The sequence below is a fragment of the Armigeres subalbatus genome, unplaced genomic scaffold (genome assembly GCF_024139115.2).
Source record: "Armigeres subalbatus isolate Guangzhou_Male unplaced genomic scaffold, GZ_Asu_2 Contig1018, whole genome shotgun sequence".
In the NCBI taxonomy this organism is placed as follows: domain Eukaryota; kingdom Metazoa; phylum Arthropoda; class Insecta; order Diptera; family Culicidae; genus Armigeres; species Armigeres subalbatus.
The window spans coordinates 17,786-45,114 of NW_026941757.1; the positions used below are offsets into that span (position 1 = coordinate 17,786).

The following is a 27,329-nucleotide window of genomic DNA, read 5'->3' on the forward strand; positions in this document are numbered from 1 at the left end:
TTTACGTGTAGTTGACGTAGATGTGGATCAGTAATCCCAGTTGAGTAACCGCGAATCGAATCCGAAATCTGCTGCGTGATCTGGTCAAGCTTCTCAAGATCATCGGGTCCGATCCAAGATACTACCAACAAGGACGACTATCACCGTAATTCAAGCCCAATCAGGAATCGCAGCACTCGAGAACCCGGTTGGAGATCAAGAGATGCGATTAATGCTATGGAGCAGCTACATTAACGTCCGCTGGCAATGCTGTCTTTAGGGCAAACGCCAGCGTTGAAGCCTCGTCATCACCAGCAATTATTGACCTGGAATATAGGATATCGTCAGTAGAAGATTATTACCCAGAATAATATTTAATTCTCGATTTAATTAATAATAAACATGACAGTTTAGTATAGCGTACTTCACTTGGTTCGAATATGTAATGCATTTAACACACATTTAAATATGAAAGAAAACCATCATTTTGAGAAATTCAGTACACATTTAGTTCTGAGAGTAAAATGTTATTTTGAAAGGGTAAAGACACATTTAGCTCTTAGAGGAAAACGTTATTTTGAAAAGTCGGCTCTTGTCAAAGTTCATTTTGAAGTGACATATTTAGAATTGTAAATTCAACAATCTTATACTTTCTACTGAAAATCACTAACTGATTTTCTTAATTTTACCAACGTTTCTTTCAATTTCACCAACGATTTTTTATTTGTGTGAAGTTAAAGTAATTTTTCATTTGACTTTGATATTATCCCAAATGAATTAAAATAACAAAAACCTCATTTTTATTTTAAATGCGTCGAATTGTACAACTAAATACTGAATTGTTATTAAGATAACTAGAAAGCATAGTAATTTTTACTGCCAAGTTTGTCTTTGAAGCCATAGTAAAATTAACGCATTTTGTGTTCGTTATAAACACGGTTCGTAGTCTGCACAAATTTAGTGGCGTGTTTTCAATTTAACCCTACAATATAGTAATTTTAACTGTAAAGCTACTCTCAGTGTTGAATGAAATCCTGTCGGACAAGCCGATGGATGAGCGGATAGAGAACATTCACACACAGTTGGAAAAAGTTAAAAAACGAGACAAAATTGTATTGAAAGTGTGACCATCTCCAACACCGGCTTGCACAATGAAAAATATATTTTATAGGGTTACAGCGGTGCGGATTTAGGGATGAATATAAAATTAATGACCAGTTAATTCCGTCTAAATATATAATAAATCGTTATAGTTGTTCACTAGTCTGCAAGATAGATATAAAGATAAATGCGATACTGACTGATATGATGTAATAAATAGGGGAACTGCACCTGGATTTAACTCATGGCTCCGATGTTCATCTCATCAAAACAAAACAAAATTAATGGTTGAATGGTTGGTTGCTTGAGTGGTTGACTGGTTGGTTTACTGGTTGATTGATTGGTTGTGGTTATTTAGTTGATTGGTTGATTAGTTGGTCGGCTGGTTAGGTAGTTGATAAGTTGTTTTGCTGATTGCTTGGTTAATTAGTTGGTTGGTTGCTTGATTGGTTGATTAGTTGGTTGGTTGCTTGATTGCTTGGTAGATTGGTAGCTTGTTTGACTGGTTGGTTACTTGATTGGTTGGTTGATTATTTGGTTGGCTGCTGCTTGATTTGTTAGTTGGTAGTATGGTATGATTGATTGGTTGGCTGCTTGACAGGTTAATTGATTGGTTAGTCGGCTGGTTAGTTGATTATTTGTTTTGTTGGTTGCTTGGTTGATTAGTTAATAAGTTGATTGGTAGCTTGCTTGAATGGTTGGTTGCTTGATTCGTTGGTTATTTGGTTGGTTGGTTGCAGCTTGATTTGTTAGTTGGAAGAATGGTTGATTGGTTGGTTGCTTAATTGTTGGTTGGTTGCCAATCCAACAAACCAATCAGGTTATATGATTGATTGGTTGCTTGACTGGTTGATTGATTGGTTGGTCGGCTGGTTAGTTGATACTGTTTTGTTCAACCGTCTAAGACGAGTTTAGGACTCTCCATTTAATTCCACCAATTATTTTGATATCTTTTCAGATACGTATTTCGACCACAACTGTGTGGTCGTATTCAGTGTCTCGTACTCGACTGTTTTGTTGCTTGCTTAATTAGTTCGTTGGTTGAATAATTGATTGGTTGATTGGTAGATTGCTTGATTGGATGGTTGATTGATTGGTTGGTTGTTTGGTTGATCGGTTGATTGGTTGCTGCTTGATTTGTTAGGTGGTAGAATGGTTGGTTGGTTGGTTGCTTGATTGTTGATTGGTTCTCAATCATACCAACTAATAAGGTTATTTGGTTGATTGGTTACTTGACTGGTTGATTGATTGGTTGGTCGGCTCGTTAGTTCATATGTTGTTTTGTTGGTTGCTTGACTGGTTGATTAGTTGGTTGGTTGAATGATTGCTTGGTTGATTGGTAGCTTGCTTTAAAGGTTGGTTATTTGATTGATTGATGCTTGATTTGTTAGTTGGTAGAATGGTTGATTGGTTGGTAATTTGGTTGATTGGTTGCTTTACTGGTTGATTGGCTGGTCGGCTGGTTAGTTGATATGTTGTTTTGTTGGTTGCTTCAATGGTTGCTTGGTTGGTTAATTAGTTGATTTGTTGCCTGATTGATTGGTAGCTTGCTTGAATGGCTGATAGCTGGATTAGTTGGTTGGTAGCTTAATTGGTTGGTTATTTGGTTGATGGGTTGCTTTCAGAGCATAAAATATTCACTTTCATGAAGCACATTCACTCCGACTTTTGACATTCGTGTTTTTATTATTCAAAACATAGAATGACTTACTCAGTTTACTTCTTCATAAATTCATTCAATTGATTACCACTGAGTATGGTAATTGCGCGCGAAAAAACAAAATTAGCCTTGATTATATTGACATTTGACGCTAAAATGCCCTCAATTGAACGTCGGGATTAGATCTATGCGTGTAGTTAAATATTTAAATCATCAAAATGTGTACAAATGTTTACGATTATTTAATAATTTGTGATATTCAAATAAATACTCACTGACCCATATTCATCATGAAAATTGACGGTGCAGAGCCGAATATGAATATGTTTAGAAGTGAAGTGACAAAGAAGGCCGATGGGCTTCATAAAAATAATCGAATATTTACAGCTCTGGTTGCTTTACCGTTTGATTGAATTGTTGGTCGGCTGATTGGTTGATTAGTTGGTTTTTTGGTTTCTTGATTGGTTGATTAGTTGATTGATTGATTGATTGGTTGGTTGCTGCTTGATTTGTTAGTTGGAATAATGGTTGATTGGTTGGTTTCTTTTTGTTTATTGATTACTTTTTTTTTTTTTTTTTTTGTATCTTTATTAAAGAGACTTTCAGCCCGAGGCTGGCTCGACTCCGTTTATTGATTACTTGATTGGTTCATAATTTGGTTGATTGGTTGCTTGAATGGTTGATTAGTTGGTTGGTTGAATGATTGCTTGGTTGATTGGTAGCTTGCTTGAATGGTGGGTTGCTTGATTGATTGGTAGTTTTCTTGAATGGTTGGTTATTTGTTTGATTGCTGCTTGATTTGTTAGATAGTAGAATAATTGATTGGTTGGTTGATTGCTTGCTTGATTGGTTGGTCGGCTGGTTAGTTGACATGTTGTTTTGTTGGTTGCTTGGTTGGTTGATTAGTTGATTCGTTGCTTGATTGATTGGTGGCTTACTTGAATGGCTGATTGCTGGATTAGTTGGTTGGTTATTTGGTTGATGGGTTGCTTTACCGTTTGATTGAATGGTTGGTCGGCTGGTTGGTTGATTAGTTGTTTTGTTGGTTTCTTGATTGGTTGATTAGTTGATTGATTGGTTTGTTATGCTTGATTAGTTAGTTGGTAGAACTGTTGATTAGTTGATTCCTTGATAGTTGGCTGGTTGCTTAATTGGTTGGTTGGTTGCTTCATTGTTTATTGGTTTGCTTGGTTGGTTATTTAATTGATTGGTTGCTTGATTGGCTAATCCAGCAATCAGCCATTCAAGCAAGCTACCAATCAATCAAGCATCGAATCAACTAATCAACCAACCAAGCAACCATTGAAGCAACGAACAAATCAACTAATCAACTAACCAGCCGACCAGCCAATCAAGCAAACCAAACAATCAACCAGTCAAACAACCAATCAACCAAATTACCAACCAATAAATCAATCAACGAACAAATGAAGCAACCATCCAATCAACCATTCTACCAACTAACCAATCAAACAGCAATCCACCATCCCATCAACCAAACAACCAACCACTCAAGAACCCAAGCAATCAACATATTAACCAATCACTCAAGAAACCAACAAAACAACTAATCAACTAACCAGCCGACCAACAATCAATCAACCAGTTAAGCAACCAACCAACAATGAAGCAAACCAATTAAGCAACCAACCAACTATAAACCATTCAACAGTTCTACCAACTAACAAATCAAGCAGCAACCAACCAATCAATCATTCTACCAACTAACAAATCCAAGCAACCAACCAATAATCAGGCAACCAACCAACTAATCTACCAATCAAGTAATCAACAAAACAACTAATCAACTCATCAAGCAACCGACCAACAATCAACCAACCAACTAATCAACCAATCAACTAATCAATCAACCAATCAGGCAACCAATCAACTGAATAATTAACTAGTCAACGATTCCAGCAACCAACCAATCAAGCAATCAACTAATCAGCCATTCAAGCAACCAACAAAACAACTAATCAACTAAACAGGCGACCAACCAACCAATCAACCAGTCAAACAACCAATCAACCAAATTACCAACCAATCAAGTAATCAATAAACAAAAAAGAAACCAACCAATCAACCATTATTCCAACTAACAAATCAAGCAGCAACCAACTAAACAAATAACCAACGAATCAATCAACTAACTAATCAAACAACCAACCATTCAAGCAAGCTACCAATCAACTTATTAACCAATCAGCCAAGCAACCAACAAAACAATTAATCAACTAACCAGCTGACTAAACAATCAAGCAACCAACCAATCAACCAGTTAAGCAACCAACCAACAATTACCATTCTACAAACTAACAAATCAAGCAGCAAACCCATAAACCAAATTACTAATCAATCAAACGACTATCCATTCAAGCATGCTACCAATCAACCAATAATCAAGCAACCTACCAACTAATCGATCAATCAAGCAACCAACCAATTAGCCATCCAAGCAACCAACAAAACAACTAATCAACTAACCAGCCGACCAACTAATCAAGTAACCAATCAACCAACCAGTCAAGCAACCTATCAATCAAATAACCAACCAATCAACCAAATAACAAAACAACTAATCAACTAACCAGCCGACAAACAATCAATCAACCAGTCAAGCAACCAATCAACTATTAACCATTCAACAACAGTTCTACCAACTAACAAATCAAGCAGCAACCAACCAATCAATCAATCATTCTACCAACTAACAAATCAAGCAATCAACTCAACTACCTCTCAAGCCACCAACAAATCCCCAAAACAACCCATCAACCAACCGACCAACAATCACCCACCCAACAAATCAAGCAATCAACCAACCAATCAAGCAATCAATCAACTGAATAATTAACTAATCAACCATTCCAGCAACCAATCAAGCAACCAAACAATCAGCCATTCAAGCAACCAACAAAACAACTAATCAACTAACCAGCCGACCAACCAATCAATCAACCAGTCAAACAACCAATCAACCAAATTACCAACCAATCAAGTAATCAATAAACAAAAAAGAAACCAACCAATCAACCATTATTCCAACTAACAAATCAAGCAGCAACCAACTAAACAAATAACCAACGAATCAATCAACTAACTAATCAAACAACCAACCATTCAAGCAAGCTACCAATCAACTTATTAACCAATCAATCAACCAACAAACAATTAAACAGCCAACAAACAATGAGCAAACAACCAACCAACTATTAAACTGATCCAAAATTATTTATCAGATCGTTACTGCAGGTAAACTATCAGAATTCTAAATCTGATAGATTACCTGTTAGAGCTGGTGTTCCCAAGGTAGCATACTGGGGCCCATATTGTATAACATTTTTACTTCTGACTAACCTGATTTACCACCAGGGTGTCAAAAATCTTTGTTTGCAGATGACACAGGTCTCTCAGCCAAAGGGCGAAGCCTTCGTGTCATTTGTAGTAGTAGATTGAAAAAAAGTTTGGATATTTTCTCCACTTACTTGCAAAAATGGAAAATTTTCCCGAATGCTTCAAAAACTCAGTTTATAATTTTCCCACATAAGCCGAGAGTTTCTTATTTGAAACCTTCTAGCAGACATATATGTCACTATGACTGGGGTTCCAATTAATTGGTCTAGCGAAGCTAAATATTTAGAACTTCTGCAATCTTCTATTGCAACGATTAGCTCCTTGTACCCTTAGTAAAAATTAGGTTAAGTTTAGTTTAAGTAGAAAACTTTGTAATTCCTACATGGTTTAATTCAACCAGAGGAAATATCCTAACTGCCAGAGGCAATTGAAATGTATTAATAATAACTAAAAGCGTAACATAGCAAATAAGGATGATAGTGTTAAGAAAACACGGAACACCTAGTCCAAGAGATAAATGCATGTATTAGATAATTAGCAAATAAAATTAGTAAAAAAAACTAATTTGCAGCTGCCAAAGAAACCTTATTTTCTTTTTTTTTTGCTGTTTATACAAAAATATGTATTTACTTTTTCCGATGCCTATGATCTTGGAACCCGGGAGGACAACTTTCTTCTGACGATTATCATGAGGCTAAACGATGATACTTTTATGCCCAGGGAAGTCGAGGCAATTTCCAATCCGAAAATTGTCTAGACCGGCACCGGGAATCGAACCCAGCCACCCTCAGCATGGTCTTGCTTTGTAGCCGCGCGTCTTACCGCACGGCTAAGGAGGGCCCCGATATGCCTATTCGTTGTAACTAAAAGCATCTTATATCAAATGACAAAACAATAAACTGCCTTAGATAAACGCTGCAGCAACTACAAATCATTTGATAACAAAATTAAAATTAAAACCTTTTTTCTAATTATTCTACAGTTCGTTATTCATCATCTTACCTTATGTGTTATCTGCGCCCTCATCCGCAACTCAGGCGGTTCCTCCTCGGACCACCACGATTACCAGATGGTCTTCCTTCAGTCCTCCTCGGTGAGGTTGTGACATGTTCGTTTCAACAATTGGGTTGTTTAGGGGTATCGATGTTTTTACATATTCTGAATCTACAGGAAAAACTTAGCCTAACCCCAATGTTTCAGAATTTTTGGTGCCCCGGAACTATTTTTAATTTACATTTTAAATTTATATGGGACTAAAAATTTGTTCTTATGCTGCATGGGCCAAATGTCATTCTATGAATGTTAGTGTCATTCTATCGATTAAAATGGTTTATTGTTTGCTGTATAAAAATGTAAATAAGAGGTTTACAAACAAAATAAAAATATGTCGGAGATCAGAAAAGCATGCTCTTTATATTAAACTGCAAAAACTCGATATTTTCTGAGCTAAACAACCCAATTCTGTCGAAAAATCGCATGGCGGGAATGAGTAGAGCACACCGGTTGCTTCCGTTTCCTTATTGAGTAAGGATATAACGCCGGCCGCTTCTTTCTGCTTCAGGTAGGACACGAGATTACGCAGTGGACGCGTCTGAGCGCTGGCATCATCCGACGATGCTACCGATGACGTCGATCCCGGCAGGCTGAGGAAGATTGCGTGCGACGATGACGTCGATATGCGCTTCTGCACATCTTCCAACTGATGATGATTTGTTGAGCTTTTCAGCGCTTTTGGAACGATTTCCTTAGGTGGCCCATATTGCCCTGATCACTCCTATATCAAATCTCGCTTAACTTTTCAAAAGGTCCTAAGTAACATTTTTTTCATGAATTAATTTGAACTAGAGATGGGCAAAACAGCTCATTGCAGTGAGCGGATCTGATCCGTTCAGCTCATTGAAAAGAGTCAGCTCCTTGGATCAGCTCTTCAGTTCTTTAATGCCACATATAATAAAACATAATTGTTAATATTATTATTTTAATTATTGTTCAAAATTTGAAAAATTTATGTCATTCATTAATTTATTCATTCATTCATCATTCATATATTTACCTTTCTTTGAAATTTTTGAAATGTTTAGTTACAGTGAGGTAATAATTTCTATTGAAAAACCGACAATTTTAAACTAATAACATTTATTACGCTTTTTTCTGACCGTCTAGTTTTGAAGTCTAGGAGAACCATAACATTTATTTCTATACAAAAAACTAACTCAACATTATTTTCTATTCATAATTCTAAGTTACATTTTATTGATAACGTTTCTCAAATCGTTTCTCAATCTCAAATCAATTTAAATAATTCAGTCCCTAGTCTCTGATATGTATATGAACCATATCACGTGTCATAAGTTTTCTCTTCATACTGGGTGCAGTAAATCAATGCCTTGTTTGCGCGCGCTTTTAACCCTTCTAACCATGCGTAGTTGATATTTTCATACAAGCGAGCCCATTCATCTAAATTGGTTCCCGAAATGCGAGAGAAATAAAAACAAGAGAGTAAAAAAATACAGAGCACAGTGCTACAAACAAATCAAGTGCACATGTAGCAGTATGCTGGCGGGAAAACCCGTCGCAAGTAAAAGATCCGCTCCATGCAAGACACAGCCCCCAGTTCGGTTCGTTTGAACCACATGGTTCGCTCGATAGAATCGGTCGCGACTGATCCGGATCGAGATCCGTGTCGCACGGATCTGAGCTGGTGTTGCAGCTCCCGCTTCCATGTCACAGCAATTTCGAGTTGTTGTTCGAGTTGTTCGAGTTGTTCGGATCTTCGGATCTTTTGCTTAGTACGGTTCGTTCGCTACCACATTACTAGGTATCTTTTGTGTGTCCGTTCGTAGCACCGAGTATGTGGATATGGGTTAAGAAATAGGCGGCAAGCTAGATTATTTTTGCTTGTGTGTTTCTTATTCCTCTCTGCAGCAGAAATGATTTCTGTTGCTTGGCTAGATGGTTCTGTCGCTTGGCTTGATGGTGCTTGAGGTGCAAATAATAAACGATCAGCACGTGCGCGGTACTGGACTGGAATGCTCATACAAGCTCGCTTGTGTTGTGTACCGCGAGCGTGGTATTTTCGTTTGTGCTGTACAAAATACAACAGCGCGCGTACTCGAGTGCGTACGCTCGAGGGAGTTTCTCTAGGCGCGTGTTTGACAATGATTTCATCAATTTAAAGTGAGCTGCTGAGCTGGACTTTAAAAAAGATCCATGGCTCATCAGCTCAATGTAAGGAAGCGAATCTTTGGAACAGCTCCTGAGCGGAGCGCCCACCTCTAATTTGAACAGCGCAATCAACAGACCAATATGGAAAGCTTTTGATTGCAGTACTCAAATTAATTCATGAAAAAATGTTACTTAGGACCTTTTGAAAAGTTAAGCGAGAAATGGCAAAAACAATAAACTACCGTAGATAGACGCTGCAGCAACGAAAAAGTCTTTGATAACAAAAATTAAAATTAAACCTTTCAAGCAAAATTTTTCATAACGACGTATGTAACAAAAGTAAACAAAACGGGGTTTTTAATACAACGTGACAATCACACGCGGCTTTATATAATACGCATCGATTTTACTGATTTCAGATCTTAAAATTCTTTAATTCGATCTTTTTGCGAATCGACGTATGTAAAAATTTCTATTTTTGAAGTCTCACTGTTACATACGTCGCTTTAACATATGGGAACTGAGAGCGACCTATGTAACAAAAAAGCAAAACAAAACAAAACTGCAGTTGCGTCAATCGTGCAACTATGGAAAACCGACCAATGTACATCGACGTACGTGTAGCATACCGGTGTATGAATAATTTTATCGTTTTTTCGCAGTGAATTTGAATGAACTGAGCTTTGCTGTGAAGCACGCTTATTACGTGTCATGTAATGATGCATGCCAGCGGAAAAAAGGATTGAAAAAAGATTTAGTTTTAAAACAGTTTTAGAAAAAGTTTTGCCAACTTTCTGCAAAGGAATTCTCGAATCCTCATAATTGTTACATACGTCGTTATGAAAAATTATGCTTGCTTTTTTCTAATTATTCTACAGTTCGTTATTCATCATCTTACCTTATGTGTTATCTGCGCCCTCATCCGCAACTCAGGCGATTCCTCCTCGGACCACCACGATTATCAGATGGTCTTCCTTCAGTCCCTCCTCGGTGAGGTTTTGACATGTTCGTTTCAACCATTCTGTCGAAAAATCGCTTGGCGGGAATGAGTAGAGGAATTGAGTAAGGATATAACGCCGGCCGCTTCTTTCTGCTTCAAGTAGGACACGAGATTACGCAGTGGACGCGTCTGAACGCTGGCATCATCCGACGATGCTACCGATGACGTCGATCCCGGCAGGCCGAGGAAGATTGCGTGCGACGATGACGTCGATATGCGCTACTGCACATCTTCCAACTTGGGTTGATCGAGGCGTAGTCGCTGAGTAATACGAAGGTGGTGTTTACCTTCAGGCTGTCCACTATTTCGTTGTTTCCGTCCGTTAGGAACTTGGCGGGGAATAGTGAACTCTTCAAAATCAGCGCCCCTTGCCAGAATGTGGTAGATTTCCGTGCGACTTCTGGTAACGTTCTTGCATTCGATAACATGCCATTCCTATGAGAAGACGAATCAGAATCCGAATCAGCCGGACTGCGTCGCCTCGGTGAACGGGAGCGAGATCTATCGATTCCTGGTTCACGTGATCCAGAACGACGGCGTGAATCATATTCGCCATCGGCTCCTGATCGACGCCATTCATTATTGACCCCGTGGTGCGGTGGGCCATCACTATGAAAACTGCCACGGAAACCACCACGCCCGCGGAATCCTCCTCTGCCGCGGAACGGTCTTCCACCATAGTCGTACAATGAATTTTCCTCGTATGATGCACCACCTTCCGGATATTCGTAGTCGGGGCGCGACGATACTCACCGCCTTCCTCAAAACATCCACTGCGCTTTGAGAACGATGGTGTTGTTCCGTTGTCAGCAAAATCGATACGAATACGACGATCCGGTGCCCCTAACGGGAATCCACGCATTTCCTTCACAGCAGCCGTAGCAGCATCAATAGAATCGTACATAATGTAGGCCTGGGTGTCCCTTTGTTATATTCGATCTTTTGATGGCACCAAAACGGTCGAACTCACGCTTCAACTGAGTAACGAAACGAACAAACAACAAACGAACCGAAACGACGTCACAAGGTGAGGGAGAAAACAAACAAACTGTCAAAACGTCAAGAGGGTAAGTCAGCGCTCGTAAAATATTTATGTAATTCGTCACCCACGAGGGGTATTTTCTTTAAAATAAAGAAGAAGACATGGTGCCCGATTTTCTGATGGCTTTGTACCGGACATTTCGGTCTATGTATTCGTCAATGATTTAACCATTGACGAATACATAGACGGAGGGGTGGCCATTTTTCCGGGCACCACTATATACCCCTGGGGAGTGACGGATTACAATTATTACAATCACTCGACCATTGAGAAGCCCCTCAATTCGAACCACGTCAGTTTGACAACAGTTGTCATTTTCATTTTGTTTATGTTTTTGTTAAGTTTTCTGTTTTTCCCTCGCGTGCCGCACAGCAACAACTTTTTCGGTTGTTCTTTTTTATTTATTTAAAGGTTATTTAAACGAGGTCGTGAAAAGTGGCATGTTCATTTTTGGATGTTTACCAAGTAAGTTTTAATTTACGGTCTGATTTAAAAAAATAATTTGCAATAGTTTTGGTGTTTCAGGTATTTGCTCAACCGGTACTTGCTGCGGGTTCAAAACGTTGAAACGTATCCAGAGTCGTCTCCACAAAAGTGCTTTGGAAATGAAAATATGTGTCCTGCTGTACGCTCCTGATGGAGCTGGTGAAACCGACTTGGTGAAAATCAGGAATCACATCAACGACGACGGAACGATTCACAAATAAGCGGGGACCAGATCGCTGTCGTGATTGATTGCCCTCCAGGAAAGTTTGAGAAAAAGGCGAGAAATTTTCTCCACATTTAACTGCTGCCGTAGCTTCATTACTTCACCTTTTGGAATCTTTGGTCGCTCACAGGAACCATCCAAGAGGATGTAAGACTTCTGCATCTAATTATCAGGACACAGCCGCTTTTTGCGTGTGTGTTATTATTTAAAAGAGGTAGGTTTTGAATTTGTTTATTTGTCTGTACAGCAGCTCGATTGTAGTGTTGTTTTTTAGGACGAATCTGGACGAATGAGGAGACAAACTAGTACCGGACGAAGAGAGGAGCACTTTAGGTGAATGAAAATTTGGTAACCAAACTGCAGATTCCTCAGAAGGATTTGACTACAAAATGTGTGTTGCTCGCACTTGATTGAATCCGAAATTAATCCGCTCCAGCATTAACACTGGAGTAAACCGAGAAGGAAATCGATGGCGGAGGTTGTTGTTGATTAAGCCATCGGCGATACAGGAATGCGTATCATTGACTGTCATATGCTGGCGCATCGCTTGATCGAATAATACGCCGCAATGATAACTTATGGTAGTGGTCATTCTGGCCAATTATATCTATACGGAAAACAATGTGTATCTCAACCCGTGCGGACTTTGCAGCATAGATGAACCAATGGTGACACTCGGCTGACCCGTCGTAGGATCATCATTGACACCTGCGGAGGCGGGGAGTACACGACGGTGATTCTTTTTACGGTTATGACTTCACCAAGGTCAACCGTTCAGCTGGGTGGCCAAGTTGTTGGTGCAGACCGGAATCTGCCGGTGCTTGTTTGCAAATGTATATATCTTCCACAGTTAGTTTGCCATCGGTCTCGCATAACTGCATTCGATTATGGTACTTGTCGGTAAGTTTGTGTTGACTGAAATGAACATATTTAAGTGTTATATATATTTCATAGTATTTTATTTCTTTATTTCAGCGAATATTACGGGAAATCGTAGTTGAATGGAAGATATGTATACCGGCTATCAGCTGCTTAGTCGAAAACATTTCAAACAAGACAATAAGGAATAAGCATTACACAGCGAGATCAAGGTAGTACCATTGACGAATACATAGACCTAAATGTCCGGTACAAAGCCATCAGAAAATCGGGCACCATGTCTTCTTCTTCATTTTGAAGAAAATACCCCTCGTGGGTGACGAATTACATAAATATTTTACGAGCGCTGACTTACCCCTCTTGACGTTTTGACAGTTTGTTTGTTTTCTCCCTCACCTTGTGACGTCGTTTCGGTTCGTTTGTTGTTTGTTCGTTTCGTTACTCAGTTGAAGCGTGAGTTCGACCGTTTGGTGCCATCAAAAGATCGAATATAACAAAGGGGACACCCAGGCCTACATTCTGTACGATTCTATTGATGCTGCTACGGCTGCTGTGAAAGAAATGCGTGGATTCCCGTTAGGGCACCGGATCGTCGTATTCGTATCGATTTTGCTGACAACGGAACAACACCATCGTTCTCAAAGCGCAGTGGATGTTTTGAGGAAGGCGGTGAGTATCGTCGCGCCCCGACTACGAATATCCGGCAGGTGGTGCATCATACGAGGAAAATTCATTGTACGGCTATGGTGGAAGACCGTACCGCGGCCGAGGAGGATTCTGCGGGCGTGATGGGTGACGAGGCAGCTCTCATAGTGATGCCCCTCCGCACCAAGGAGATAATGACGAATGGCGTCGATCAGGAGCCGACGGCGAATATGATTCACGCCGTCGTTCTGGATCACGTGAACCAGGAATCGATAGATCTCGCTCCCGTTCACCGAGGCGACGCAGTCCGGCTGATTCGGATTCTAATTCGTCTTCACATAGGAATGGCATGTTATCGAATGCAAGAACGTTACCAGAAGTCGCACGGAAATCTACCACATTCTGGCAAGGGGCGCTGATTTTGAAGAGTTCACTATTCCCCACAAGTTGCACCTAACGGACGGAAACAACGAAATAGTGGACAGCCTGATGAAGGACGAGGAAGGTAAACACCACCTTCGTATTACTCAGCGACTACGCCTCGATCAACCCAAGTTGGAAGATGTGCAGTAGCGCATATCGACGTCATCGTCGCACGCAATCTTCCTCGGCCTGCCGGGATCGACGTCATCGGTAGCATCGTCGGATGATGCCAGCGTTCAGACGCGTCCACTGCGTAATCTCGTGTCCTACTTGAAGCAGAAAGAAGCGGCCGGCGTTATATCGCTTACTCAATAAGGAAACGGAAGCAACCGGTGTGTTCTACTCATTCCCGCCAAGCGATTTTCGACAGAATTGTTGAAACGAACATGTCAAAACCTCACCGAGGAGGGACTGAAGGAAGACCATCTGATAATCGTGGTGGTCCGAGGAGGAATCGCCTGAGTTGCGGATGAGGGCGCAGATAACACATAAGGTAAGATGATGAATAACGAACTGTAGCAGGGGGTTAGACACTTGAATCTTTTGATTATTTTTTTATCATTTTTGTATTTTTTGTAAATTTTCTGAATCTTTTGAATCATTTCAAATCTCGCCTGTTCAATCCCGCTCTAATTTGTTTCAGTGTACTCGTGCATCATCTGTCAAAAGAAATCAGACTGTGCCACCGGTGCCACCGAAACGGTGAAATTCCTCAGCGATCGGTTGGTTAAGTTTGTTTCAGATAAAACGTTTAGGAAACGGAAACGTTTAGGCAATCAGACGTCGTCAACACCGGAACTCATCCGCTAAAAAATCAGCAATCCGTACCTGTTAATTACGCATAATTCGCTGCAGGTGTTTGCCAAAACGTCAAGAACCTGGACGAAAGCAGCAACAGCACCATTATGCTGGATTTAAGTGGGTTTTTCCAGCAGGCGGTAGTGGAATGCGTTCGGAAGTCACCATGGCCGACAACTACCGAAAGGATGCCGCGTTCGGGTCGATAGATTCCAGCAAGGTGCACTTGCGCTATGCCCAGGTAGTGGTGATCAACATCGAGGAACAGCGAGACATCGCGGAGTGTGATCCATCGTCTAAAAGTTCTGCTGGACAAAAGTCGAGAGTTGAATTCGGCTGGTCTGCACGACAGTCTGATTTGTTTGCAAAACTTCCTTGATTTCTACATCCACAAGAAGGACGTACTTATGGCCGCCAACAGCCAGGTTATTATTTATACTTCTATAATATTTTTATATTTTCTTCTATATATATATATTTATACTTCTTATTCATTTTATAATTCTTTACGATCCCTACAGCGGGCACATCCGATCCAGACAGGTATCTGTCGTATTCCAGCCGAAAACGGCTAAATGGAATCCGCCGTTGAAGAGCGGTGCGACTGTTCGTTTTAAAATTCGACAACAAACTGCCGGTGCAATCTTCGTCGTTGCTACTCAACCCGATGGCGCTACCAACACCATCTCACACTGCGGTGGCAGCAATGCGCTAGCATTGCCATACCCCGCCGCGTAACCTCTCCCAGCCCCTCACAAGCTACCGATTCATTGGCACACGCTTAAATTAAGCAAAGTTCGTCAGAAAATTCAATATGTTGCTCTCCATACTCTCAAATACTCAATCATGCACAGATTCTTTCACGATAGAGATCAGTATTAGCGCATATGCAAAATTGAGAATTCGAATCAAGTCTAATGTAAAACTTGCCACATTGTACGGTAAATTGGGGCACGCGAAATATGTGATTTCACGATTGGTATATTTGATTGCTTATGTTTAATGTACAATCCGCAATAGCAGAATCAATTCATAGTCTAGAATCACTTATACAAACTAAAATCATTAGCCGCTTGCTCTGAATACTACATCTTTCTCCTTCCCTACTCTTTCAACTTTGTAAGAATATGATTTCAATTTTACAAATATTTTATTATAATGAAAATCATACCTAAATTGCTTCAAAATAAATTAAAACAATTCATAATATTGTAATACCATCAACATCTAATGCAAAGAATAACTCGAAATTCTACTTGCTCTTGCACAATTCGGAATACACAAAAAATGCCTCGGAGTCCTGCTCGTTACTCGCAAAGAGCAATCCTCTATAGAACTTGCAAACGTAGTCCTACGTCAACATTCTTTGGAGTTCTACTCACTCTGGAATAAATAAAAAAAAACGCCTCGGAGTCCATTTGCAAAATGTATTCCTTCATACAAGCCATAGACGTAATCCTACGTCCTTCTATAAAATACCCAGACGAACATGTCTTGGAGTTGCATCGGAGTCCTGCTCTGCATTCGCAAAGTATACTCTTCTATAGAATACACAAACGATGTCCTACCTCAAAATGCCTTGGAGTTCTACTCGCTCCGGAATAACCAAAAATGCTTTGGAGTTCTTCACATTCGCAAAGTGTATTCTTCCATAGAATACACAGACGTATTCCTACGTCAAAATGCCTCGGATTTTTACTCGCTCCGGAATGAACAGAAAATGGAATAAACAAGTCCTTCATATTTGCAAAGTGTACTCCTCTATAGAATACACAGCCGTAGTCCTACGTCTACGGAATGAACACAAAATGTCTTGGTATCCTGCTTCGCATTTGCAAAGTGGTCACAGACGTAGTTCGACGTCAACATGCCTCGGAGTTCTACTCGCATTCACAAAATAAAATGCCTCGGATTCTTACTCGCTCCGGAATGAACAGAAAATGGAATGAACAAAATTTTTCTCGGAGTCGTGCTATGTATTCGCAGAGTGTGGTCCTCTATAGAATACCCAGACGTAGTCCTACGTCAACATGCCTCGGAGTTCTGCTCACTCCGGAATAAACAAAAATGCCTCGGAGTGCTTCACATTCACAAAGTGTACTCTTGTATAGAACACACAGACGTAGTCCTACGTCAATATTCGGCGTTCTACTCGCTTCAGAATAAACACGAAAATGCCTCGGAGTTCGGCTCGCATTCACAAAATAAAATGCCTCGGAGACCTGCTCGCTCCGGAATAAACAAAAAAATACCTCGGAAACCCGCTCGTTCCGGAATAAACAAAAAAAATGCATCGAAAGTTCGGCTCGCATTCACAAAATAAAATGCCTCGAGGCCTGCTCGCTCCGGAATAAACAAAAATATACCTCGAAACCCGCTTGTTCCGGAATAAACAAAAAAAAAAAATGCCTCAGAGACCTGCTCGCTCCGGAATAAACAAAAATGCCTCGAGACCTGCTCGCTCCGGAATAAACAAAAAATACCTCGGAAACCCGCTCGTTCCGGAATAAACAAAAAAAAATGCCTCGGAGACCTGCTCGCTCCGGAATAAACAAAATAAAATACCTCGGAAACCTGCTCGTTCCGGAATAAACAAAAAAAAATGCCTCGGAGACCTGCTCGCTCCGGAATAAACAAAAAAAATGCCTCGGAGACCTGCTCGCTCCGGTATCTTTTATTCGATCCTCGGGAGACCTGCTCGCTCCGGGATCATGTTTTAAAACACTCGAAGACCTGCTCGCTTCGGTTTTTCTATAATTTCGGAGACCTGCTCGCTCCGAAATCCACAACATAAAATGAGAGCATACTTACCATTTAGTAACTAGCACATTAATGGATGTGGCAAGCACCATTTTCATGCGCTAGTTACAAATATAAAAGCAAACACTATTTCTACCGACTGCGACATGTCGTATTCCAGCCGAAAACGGCTAAATGGAATCCGCCGTTGAAGAGCGGTGCGACTGTTCGTTTTAAAATTCGACAACAAACTGCCGGTGCAATCTTCGTCGTTGCTACTCAACCCGATGGCGCTACCAACACCATCTCACACTGCGGTGGCAGCAATGCGCTAGCATTGCCATACCCCGCCGCGTAACCTCTCCCAGCCCCTCACAAGCTACCGATTCATTGGCACACGCTTAAATTAAGCAAAGTTCGTCAGAAAATTCAATATGTTGCTCTCCATACTCTCAAATACTCAATCATGCACAGATTCTTTCACGATAGAGATCAGTATTAGCGCATATGCAAAATTGAGAATTCGAATCAAGTCTAATGTAAAACTTGCCACATTGTACGGTAAATTGGGGCACGCGAAATATGTGATTTCACGATTGGTATATTTGATTGCTTATGTTTAATGTACAATCCGCAATAGCAGAATCAATTCATAGTCTAGAATCACTTATACAAACTAAAATCATTAGCCGCTTGCTCTGAATACTACAGAATCGTCTCCCGTTTCTCACAGAAACAGAAGCATGTAGCAGTCGGCCGTGGCGTGAAGATCCGCTGGTGCACTGTTGCAACTACCGGTTCAACGGGGTTCACGCCAAGTGCTCAACCAAACGGCGCGAGCAACGGAAGTTGGCGGTACAGCATCGAGCGGCAAGGATGTTAACGATCATTCAGTAATTTGAGTTCGATCATTTAGTAGTTTGTCAATAACACATTCCAGAAGCTTCATTTCAAAATATGTTGTATGGTGGACTTCTAGTGCGAAGCCCAAGTAACATCAAGCATTACAATATTGCACATATATCAATCACAAATCGGCATGCTAATTGCATTAGATCAGTTTTAACGATGTGAAGTTGCATTTATTTATCAACTGTCAGACAACGATACGCTAAATCAGCATTACGAATGCAGCGATGCATTACTGATGCTTTATTTCAACATATCAAAGTAATGAACCATTAATTTGGTCTTATAATTGCCCTTTTCCACTTTAAGTCAACTTTTTAGGGCTGTGTTTTTACAAGCATATATAGCTTCATGGTTACTTGGGAGGTTTTTCTATAACTTTGCCTAATGGTTCGTTATTAAAATTCAACTAATAACGGAGTTAGAGCGCTAGTTACAGTAACTTAAACTAAATGATTGGAATTTTGTTATCATTTAGTCTAAGTCACTGAAACTTTAGCTCTAACTTCGTTACTAGTGAAATTCAAAGAAAAACCTTCGCACTAGAAGTCCACCATACAACATGTTTTGAAATTCAGCTTCTGGAATGTGTTATTGACAAACTACTAAATGATCGAATGCAAATTACTGAATGATCGTTAACATCCTTGTCGAGCGGTATCAGTAACAGCAGCAGTTCAGCCACGGCTCTGAGTAAACGGTTTCTAGTCTGGGTCGAGCTGCTATAGGGACGCAGTTGGGGAATTTCGATATGTATCGGAATCCAACCGTCACGGCGTTCGGGGAGCTGTCCGGCGAGGAAGAAGACGTGTATTTTAGTTGCAGTGATTCCGAACTAGAGAGCGATTCCAATTTGGATGACCCAAACGTGGCTTATTAGACACCTCCATCGAGTCCTTTGTTTTTCTCGAACAAATCAAACGAATTCGATTTAACCACATTGTTACGTTCAGGTGAGGACAAAGCGATGCTGAGTGCGGACGAAGACCAGTTCCTTGATGTGGAATAACGTGGGGATGATTTTAGAAGTAGTGGTAGTGGGAGCGATAGCAGTGATGGCACAAAGAAACGTTACAAATTATTTATTGAGGGCAGGAACCAAGCAAGCAGGACGTGGATGTGTTGAATGTGCTCGAAGAGTGTTCGATAGACAGAGGCAAGTTTCCTCATGTGCACGAATGGCGCAAGGCAATGCCTAAGTTGTCCGTGGGGAGAGGGAGAGGTTATTTGGTTGATTGGTTGTTTGACTGGTTGATTGATTGGTTGGTCGGCTGGTTAGTTGATTAGTTGGTTGCTTGAATGGCTGATTAGTTGATTGCTTGATTGGTTGGTTGCTGGAATCGTTGACTAGTTAATTATTCAGTTGATTGGTTGCCTGATTGGTTGATTGATTAGTTGATTGGTTGATTAGTTGGTTGGTTGATTGTTGGTCGGTTGCTTGATGGGTTGATTAGTTGTTTTGTTGATTACTTGATTGGTAGATTAGTTGGTTGGTTGCCTGATTATTGGTTGGTTGCTTGATTTGTTAGTTGGTAGAATGATTGATTGGTTGGTTGCTGCTTGATTTGTTAGTTGGTAGAACTGTTGAATGGTTTATAGTTGGTTGGTTGCTTAATTGGTTGCTTAACTGGTTGATTGATTGTTGGTCGGCTGGTTAGTTGATTAGTTGTTTTGTTGGTTTCTTGGTTGATTGGTTAATATGTTGTTTGCTAGGTTTCTTGATTGGTTAGTTGTTTGGTTGATGGGTTGGTTGATTGCTGCTTGATTTGTTAGTTGGTAGAATGGTTGATTGGATGGTTGCTTCATTGTTCGTTGATTGATTTATTGGTTGGTAATTTGGTTGATTGGTTGCTTGACTGGTTGATTGTTTGGTTGCTTGATTGGCTGGTCGGCTGGTTAGTTGATTAGTTGATTTGTTCGTTGCTTCAATGGTTTGCTTGGTTGGTTGATTAGTTGATTCGATGCTTGATTGATTGGTAGCTTGCTTGAATGGCTGATTGCTGGATTAGCCAATCAAGCAAACCAATCAATTAAATAACCAACCAAGCAACCAATAAAACAATGAAGCAACCAACCAACCAATTAAGCAACCAGCCAACTATCAAGGAATCAACTAATCAACAGTTCTACCAACTAACTAATCAAGCATAACAGACCAATCAATCAACTAATCAACCAATCAAGAAACCAACAAAACAGCTAATCAACCAACCAGCCGACCAACCATTCAATCAAACGGTAAAGCAACCCATCAACCAAATAACCAACCAACTAATCCAGCAATCAGCCATTCAAGTAAGCCACCAATCAATCAAGCAACGAATCAACTAATCAACCAACCAAGCAACCAACAAAACAACATGTCAACTAACCAGCCGACCAACCAATCAAGCAAGCAATCAACCAACCAATCAATTATTCTACTATCTAACAAATCAAGCAGCAATCAATCAAATAACCAACCATTCAAGCAAACTACCAATCAATCAAGCAACCCACCATTCAAGCAAGCTACCAATCAACCAAGCAATCATTCAACCAACCAACTAATCAACCATTCAAGCAACCAATCAACCAAATTATGAACCAATCAAGTAATCAATAAACAAAAAAGAAACCAACCAATCAACCATTATTCCAACTAACAAATCAAGCAGCAACCAACCAATCAATCAATCAATCAACTAATCAACCAATCAAGAAACCAAAAAAAACAACTAATCAACCAATCAGCCGACCAACAATTCAATCAAACGGTAAAGCAACCAGAGCTGTAAATATTCGATTATTTTTTATGAAGCCCATCGGCCTTTTTTGTCACTTCACTTCTAAACATATTCATATTCGGCTCTGCACCGTCAATTTTCATGATGAATATGGGTCAGTGAGTATTTATTTGAATATCACAAATTATTAAATAATCGTAAAACTGAACACATTTTTGATGATTTAAATATTTAACTACACGCATAGATCTAATCCCGACGTTCAATTGAGGGCATTTTAGCGTCAAATGTCAATATAATTAAGGCTAATTTTGTTTTTTCGCGCGCAATTACCATACTCAGTGGTAATCAATTGAATGAATGTATGAAGAAGTTAACTGAGGAGGTCATTCTATGTTTTGAATAATCAAAACACGAATGTCAAAAGTCGGAGTGAATGTGCTTCATGAAAGTGAATATTTTATGCTCTGAAAACAACCCATCAACCAAATAACCAACCAATTAAGCTACCAACCAACTAATCCAGCTATCAGCCATTCAAGCAAGCTACCAATCAATCAGGCAACAAATCAACTAATTAACCAACCAAGCAACCATTGAAGCAACCAACAAAACAACATATCAACTAACCAGCCGACCAGCCAATCAACCAAATTACCAACCAATCAAGCAATCAACCAACCAATCAACCATTCTACCAACTAACAAATCAAGCATCAATCAATCAAATAACCAACCTTTAAAGCAAGCTACCAATCAACCAAGCAATCATTCAACCAACCAACTAATCAACCAGTCAAGCAACCAACAAAACAACATATGAACTAACGAGCCGACCAACCAATCAATCAACCAGTCAAGCAACCAATCAAACAAATTACCAACCAATCAAGGAATCAATAAAAAAGCAACCAACCAATCAACCATTCTTCCAACTAACAAATCATGCAGCAACCAACTAACCAAATAACCAACGAATCAATCAACTAACCAATCAAACAACCAACCATTCAAGCAAGCTACCAATCAACTTATTAACCAATTAACCAAGCAACCAACAAAACAACTAAACAACTAACCAGCCGACTAACCAATCAAGCAACCAACCAATCAACCAGTCAAGCAACCAACCAACATTCAAGCAACCAACAATTCAAGCAAGCAATCAAACAACCAACCAATCACCAATCAACTAAATAACCAACCAATCCAGCAATCAACTTATTAACCAATCAACCAAGCAGCCAACAAAACAACTAATCAACTAACCAGCCTACTAACCAATCAATCAACCTGTCAAGCAACCAACCAATCAACCATACTACCAACTAACAAATCAAGCAGCAATCAACCAAATAATCAACCAAGCAATCAAGCAACCAACCAACTAAACAAGCAACCAACCAACCAATCAAGCAACCAACCAACCAATCAAGCAACCAATCAACTAATCAACTTGTCAATTAACGAGACGACCAACCAATCAAGCAACCAATCAACTAAATAACCACAACCAAGCAATCAAGTAAAGCAACCAATCAACCAAATAAGTAACCAACCATCAATCAATCAACTAATCCAGCAACCAACCAATCAAGCAAGCTACCAATCAAACAACTAACTAATCAACCAATCAACCAACAAGATAATCAATCAAATAAGCAACCAACCAATCAACCATTCAAGCAACCAACAAAACAACTACTCAACTAGCCAGCCGACCAACCATTCAATCAACCAGTAAAGCAAACAATCAACTAATCCAGCAATCAGCCATTCAGGCAAGCTACCAAACAATCAAACAATCAAGCAATTAACCAACTAATAATCAACCAATCAACCATTGAAGCAACCAACAAAACAACATATGAACTAACCAGCCAACCAACCAATCAAGCAACTAATCAATCAACCAGTCAAGTAACCAATCAACCAAATAACCTTATTAGTTGGTATGATTGAGAACCAATCAACAATCAAGCAACCAACCAACCAACCATTCTACCACCTAACAAATCAAGCAGCAACCAATCAACCGATCAACCAAACAACCAACCAATCAATCAACCATCCAATCAAAGACTAATTAAGACGTCACTGTCGAGCTCTTCGGAGGGACCACTTCTAGTACTGCATTCGGTCCCTCGGTACCCAAGTTTGACAGTTATGATAAAACCCCACTTTTTATCTACCTTGATGAGTACTGTGAAGTAGTAACCAATAGTAACCAAACAAGCTTGTGTACGGAATGTGAAAACCATGTTTGTTTTCGTATGTCGGAGAAAATTTCCTGCAGTTTATCTTTTCTTTACTTATTTCAATTTATTTGCTATATTATTAATTTTTGAAGGAAATAGTGAGAAAATGTGCGTAGGGTGATTGTCCGCACGGAATATTCATTTGTGCATCAAATATTCAGATCGAATTTTACCAGACCACATTTTAGAAAAATTCCTTTTTACGGCGATACATAATTCATGGGCATCATAAACATTCTTAGGGCTGATCTCTTCACCTCCGCTTAGGTCTTAAACCAAGTTTAAGCGTATGGGTAAGCACCGCTTAGGAGTTAAGCGGATTTGAAGAAATTGGCCCTTAGTAAAAATAATCATTATCATTTATTCAAACTAAGGCCACGCTTGCCTCTGCAGAATCTAATACGTCCGTGAACGCACGATACCAACCACGCAGTCTACAGAGTCTTGCTTGTTCGCATTTCGCCTTGGTCCCATTGGATCACTATCAAGAACCGCTAATAAATTAAACATTATTGTCCTGGTAATCATAATAAACTACAAATTTTCATTACATTCAGATAAACTTACAAATCTTCTCTGCACGTTACATGTACAAGAATGGATTCATATTACTTTTACGCAATTTCTAAAAATCAAAAACTTTTAAAATGCTCAAGAAATCATTATCAAAATAGATATGATAAACAAATTCCAAATTCAAAATCAAGATGTTTTGTACTTTGACGTTTCCTGGTCCAAGGTATTAGAGGTGCTCAATCGAAATCGGTCATATGAATAAAATTCTTCAGCACTTCCGCTATCCATTAAATTCTTCATAGAATCCAAGAGGCTCTCTAAAATTTGTATTTTGATTTTGATTGACTATCCGAACAGTCAAATATCTATCTCAGGAATAATTTTATTGTTTTCTTCTTCCAAAATTCTTCTATCTTTTCAATTCGGAAATTAGTCTAAATAGATATTAGTAAAACACGAGGAGAAAGGATCAATTCCAATCCTCGAAATCACCGAATAGAACAGAATAGGTTGGTCGCGTTAATTTCCGACACCCCGAATCGTCGAATGAAACGATGATTATTCACAGTGTGATGAATGGGACATCTGATCACACATTTGATAAGCAGGAGTGACGACATTAACAGCTGTTCCCTGAAACTCTCGTAGTCGGTTGCCCGACAAAATTATGGCTCGTGCAATGTAGCTTCCTTCCGTTTTGATCCGATTTACAAGATTCATCAATCCGTTCGAAAACACAACCATCGCATGTAATCATCTAAAAGTGAAAACCTTGCAGCAATAATTAGAAGCTTTACAATTTCGTTTGAAGTTTTTTTTTGTCTTCATTATAGAGATTTTTAGCCCTTGCTGGCTGGCTCAACTCTTACGTTTGAAGTTATTTTTTGCTGGCAACAGTAAAATGAGGGATCGAAGGATCGGAACACTACGACTACTCTACAGCTGACCAGAACAACGTATTAATAGACCTAGTACGGGCAGGCAGTGAAGCAAGAGACGTTCATCGAATTCAGAATGACGGTACGAAGATTGTTTGATCATTTGGAAGCAGTTTTAATTCAATGAGAAATTCGTTCCATCTTCTAGAATAGAAATCTGCGAAGGAAATAAAGTATTGGGTTACAAGGATGGGTCATTCACAACGTATATATACCGGTTAATGGCCTTTCGTTCAACATACATGCCATTTATTCAAAACTCTGTGACACTGTCACGTGGTAATCCAAAACTGGAACAGAAGAATATTTTATTATGTTTTTGTGAAATCTTACAAAATGAACATTTCCCTCAACATTTTCATTTTTCCAATGTTATGATTTAATTTACATAACAATCGAATAGTTGTCATAGAAACTCATTAAGGAGTACCAGTCGCTAAACTCAGTACATGAATCAAGGTGATATCTAAATGTGGTTGTGTAGTTGTATGATCTAGTACTTGATGAGCACTGAAAAAACTGGCATTTGTATGGGACATGAACGTCTTAATTAGTCTTTGATCCAATCAAGCAATCTACCAATCAACCAATCAATTATTCAACCAACGAACTAATCAAGCAAGCAACAAAACAGTCGAGTACGAGACACTGAATACGACCACACAGTTGTGGTCGAAATACGTATCTGAAAAGATATCAAAATAATTGGTGGAATTAAATGGAGAGTCCTAACCTCGTCTTAGACGGTTGAACAAAACAGTATCAACTAACCAGCCGACCAACCAAGCAATCAACCAGTCAAGCAACCAATCAATCATATAACCTGATTGGTTTGTTGGATTGGCAACCAACCAACAATTAAGCAACCAACCAATCAACCATTCTTCCAACTAACAAATCAAGCTGCAACCAACCAACCAAATAACCAACGAATCAAGCAACCAACCATTCAAGCAAGCTACCAATCAACTTATTAACTAATCAACCAAGCAACCAACAAAACAAATAATCAACTAACCAGCCGACTAACCAATCAATTAACCCCTGAGCAACACACATGTTGTAAATCAGTTGATGATACTCATATATGACCAAATTTGGTCATATATGAGTTATTGCAACCAAATCAACGTGAATTGTGCTGCTAGGGCCTGTCAAGCAGCCAACCAATCAATCATACCATACTACCAACTAACAAATCAAGCAGCAGCCAACCAAAGAATCAACCAACCAATCAAGTAACCAACCAGTCAAACAAGCTACCAATCTACCAAGCAATCAAGCAACCAACCAACTAATCAACCAATCAAGCAACCAACCAACTAATTAACCAAGCAATCAGCAAAACAACTTATCAACTACCTAACCAGCCGACCAACTAATCAACTAAATAACCACAACCAATCAATCAGCCAGCAAACCAACCCGTCAACCACTCAAGCAACCAACCATTCAACCATTAATTTGTTTGTTTTTGATGAGATGAACATCGGAGCCATGAGAGGTGCAGTTCCCCTATTTATTACATCATATCAGTCAGTATCGCATTTATCTTTATATCTATCTTGCAGACTAGTGAACAACTATAACGATTTATTATATATTTAGACGGAATTAACTGGTCATTTATTTTATATTCATCCCTAAATCCGCACCGCTGTAACCCTATAAAATATATTGTTCATTGTGCAAGCCGGTGTTGGAGATGGTCACACTTTCAATACAATTTTGTCTCTTCGTTTTTAACTTTTTTTCCAACTGTGTGTGAATGTTCTCTATCCGCTCATCCATCGGCTTGTCCGACAGGATTTCATTCAACACTGAGAGTAGCTTATTTACAGTTAAAATTACTATATTGTAGGGTTAAATTGAAAACACGCCACTAAATTTGTGCAGACTACGAACCGTGTTTATAACGAACACAAAATGCGTTAATTTTACTATGGCTTCAAAGACAAACTTGGCAGTAAAAATTACTATGCTTTCTAGTTATCTTAATAACAATTCAGTATTTAGTTGTACAATTCGACGCATTTAAAATAAAAATGAGGTTTTTGTTATTTTAATTCATTTGGGATAATATCAAAGTCAAATGAAAAATTACTTTAACTTCACTCAAAAAAAATCGTTGGTGAAATTGAAAGAAACGTTGGTAAAATTAAGAAAATCAGTTAGTGATTTTCAGTAGAAAGTATAAGATTGTTGAATTTACAATTCTAAATATGTCTTTGTGAACTTTGACAAGAGCCGACTTCTCAAAATAACGATTTCTTCTCAAAACTAAATGTGTATTTAACCTTTCAAAATAACATTTTACTCTCAAAACTAAATGTGTACTGAATTTCTCAAAATGACGGTTTTCTTTCATATTTAAATGTGTGTAAAATGCATTATTCGAAGTACGCTATACTAAACTGTCATGTTTATTATTAATTAAATCGAGAATTAAATATTATTCTGGGTAATAATCTTCTACTGACGATAT

The 27,329-nt window shown here is 39.3% G+C and overlaps 1 long non-coding RNA gene and 2 pseudogenes across 1 annotated transcript; 2 read left to right on the top strand and 1 right to left on the bottom strand.

The window, feature by feature from the left end:
• On the bottom strand, positions 1-11,248 carry LOC134202116 (RNA-binding protein spenito-like; annotated as a pseudogene).
• Positions 11,249-12,111: 863 nt separating this feature from the next.
• On the top strand, positions 12,112-13,111 carry LOC134202113 (uncharacterized). Its single transcript, XR_009977143.1, has 3 exons — positions 12,112-12,227; positions 12,288-12,913; positions 12,989-13,111. It is a non-coding gene; the product is annotated as an uncharacterized LOC134202113 (long non-coding RNA).
• Positions 13,112-13,366: 255 nt separating this feature from the next.
• On the top strand, positions 13,367-14,275 carry LOC134202117 (RNA-binding protein spenito-like; annotated as a pseudogene).
• Positions 14,276-27,329: the final 13,054 nt, after the last annotated feature.